The sequence below is a fragment of the Mastomys coucha genome, unplaced genomic scaffold (genome assembly GCF_008632895.1).
Source record: "Mastomys coucha isolate ucsf_1 unplaced genomic scaffold, UCSF_Mcou_1 pScaffold1, whole genome shotgun sequence".
NCBI classification, from domain to species: Eukaryota; Metazoa; Chordata; class Mammalia; order Rodentia; family Muridae; genus Mastomys; species Mastomys coucha.
Genome location: NW_022196891.1, coordinates 2790619 through 2793563, shown reverse-complemented (window position 1 = coordinate 2793563; position 2945 = coordinate 2790619).

Here is a 2945-nt window from a genome sequence, read left to right as displayed (position 1 = left end):
AGCAAACATAAACCAGAATCAATAATTGATCTTACAATTGACTGGAAGCAAATGGGGAATGGTTTCAGAGGGGTCTGTGCTTCCTCAGGCTATGGGTGAAGCTTCTGGGGCTGTGAGAGAGCTCTCTGATCGGTCCTAAAGTTACTGAGTTTCAGTCCTATTTATGCCTTTCTTAAAGTCCTGTATCAACATCATGAGAAGTGGTTTTAGATCTGAATCTTGCTTTTCTGGTGTGATGGTGTGTCCAGAACTTGCTATGGTTGGGGAATTGGGTTCTGATGATGCCAAGTGACCTTGGTTTGTGTTGCTTATGTTTTTATGCTTGCCCCCAGCCATCTGGTTATCTCTAGTGCTACCTGCCCTTGCTAAATCTGACTGGAGCCTGTCCTTCCTGTGATCCTGTTTGTGTCAGAACTCAGAGTCAAGCTGTCTCTGTGATCCTGTGATTCTGGGATCCTGTGATCCTGGGCTTGTTATTGCACCTGGGAGTGGAGCTTACTCTGGGTGTTGTGGGATTGGCTGTGGAGCTTGCCCCCAAGGTCTGCTCAGGACACCAGCCCATACAGACCAGAAGGCTACTTTATTCATTTTAAAATCTCATATGCAGTGAGATGGTTCAGCAGGCAGAGGCTCGAGCCATTATGTATATGCCTGAGCCTTTGAGTTCAATCCTGACAAAGTGGCAAGAGAGACCCAATTCCAGCCCTAACTCCTCTCCACATGCACACCAAGGCACACATGCACCTACACACAACAATAAAGGAATAAGGAGTTAAACTTCCAAGGAGCTATTCTTATCACCATGTATTGTCATTTTATATCATTTTAGTCCTGTTTTGATATTTCATGTTTGGTTTTTTGTTTTGTTTTGTTCTGGGATTTGGGGTGGGTTGTTGTTTGTTAACTATTCTTTTCTCTGCATTAGTTTTTAGACTCATTCAAGCTGGGTGTTCTCATGTAGTCAGAGGTCCTCAGTTATCAGTGGCTCATGGCCACATATTCCTGAAGAGACTGGCTAGCAGCCTCCATGTTCATGGGAATGGTGTATTGATGACTCCTTCTGACCACTCAAATGTCAGCTTGTGGGGTATTGTCTCTGGAGGGACTTAGGGAGTCCCAAAGAGTCCTTCCATGCCCTAAAGACAACAGCCTTACTCTGCATGTGCCTCGAAGTGGCTCCTCAGTCCTGCTCAGTCAGCATTCTGCAAATGTTCACTGAGCTCTATCCTCTACTGACGCTATCCTCTAAGTTCGCTCTTTACTGTCACATAGTTGAGAAAGCAGATGTGATAGGCAACCATGTGGAATACATGGCTCGTGGCTTTCCTCCTGATCTCTCAGTCAGGAAGAAAGGTCCCAGCCACTCCTCCCCATTTGAAGAGGACCTTTTCTGGTGGCCCTGGTTCCCATAATTGGGGCAGCTGTGGTTGTTGTGTGAGGGGTGCTGCTTGAGGGGGAGGGAGATTCTTCCAGCTGTGTCTGCTATTTTTTTTTTATTCTCATCTCTGCTCACCTATATTTTTAGTTTGGCTTGCACTTTCTTCTTACACTGCCCTTTCCTCCACTGCTGCAAACTTTCTAGAAGTTTCTAAATGTTCCAGTTCTGCTGGATGGGTACACAGATTACAGATGGCAATTTTCTTGTTTTATTTTGTTTTGTTTTCCTTCTGGGCCAGATTGAGTCTCCATTTTGAGAATTTCCACTTATAATCACCACTCTTTCCTTGCTACAGGGGAGTTGGGCATTTCCAGTTCCATTAACAGGATAGCCTGGGCACAGGCTTATATTTCTGGCAGACAATAGTTCTAAGCCCTCACTATGTGAGAAGACTACCTGGCCCCTGGCCTCCAGAGGATTAGGCTTCCTAGGTCACTGTTTTCTCCCTAGTCTGGTCATCAGAAGCTTCATCCCTGACCACCAGGAGATTTTTTATACTGTTTCTGCTCTGTGGAGGTTCATTTAAATCTATCTTTATCTTGAATTTCATGGAAAATAGTTTGCCACCTTTCCCATGTATAACCAATCCTCCATCACAAATATCTCTCTCTGCTAAGATTTCATGATGAAGAAGGAAGGTTCCACAAAACTGGACGTTGGAGGCTGGACAGAATGCTCCATAGTTTAAAGCACTTGTTGTTTTTGCAGAGGATCTGGGCTCCATTCTCAGCACCCAGCTGTGATCGGATGGTCTGGGCTCTGTTGGAGAAACCACAGCACCTCAGAAACTCAGCATGTTTATTATACAGAGTTGAACAGGGAAGCAGGGTTATTGCAAACAGCTGAACAAAAGTGAAGTGTTACATAAAGATAGGCACGGGCGGGCTTATCAACTACTGCTGGGCAGGGGGTAAGTTTAGCTGATCTTGGTAGGAACAATCCCTGTAGGGGAGTAGCCTTCAGACTGGGAAAAGACAATGGTGGACACTGTCTGGACACACCCTCACCCCAGGGCTGGCTCATGTTGACAACATACCTTCTCTCAGGTCTTTATTCAGTTAGGGCAATATTTTTTCGAACTTGTACATCTTTCTGCATAAGCATTTTCCCCTTTAGCTTAGGACTTAAAGATTTATGATGACAATTCTTACTGCTGTTAGACATTTTAAATGAAAGAAAATTCTCATTCTGTGCACTCAAAGAAATGACTTAATCAATTTCTCCTTGACTTACACAGAGGAAATATGAAGTTCATGCTTTAGAAAGCTTTATGTAAGACTTTTTTCCCTGAATATCAAATTGACTTCTTATTCAACTGCTAATAATGTTGCAATAATTAAGATATGCCTCTGAAGCATTGGGTGAAGACAAATAATAGAAATTCCAATTATATAATTAGAAAGGGGAAAGTGTTCAAGTGCCTATTGTCAATGGATGCAAAAGGCTACTGTGCATCACTCTGCTTCCTTATTGGCATGGACCATGTTGATGTGTGAGCTTTCATTCT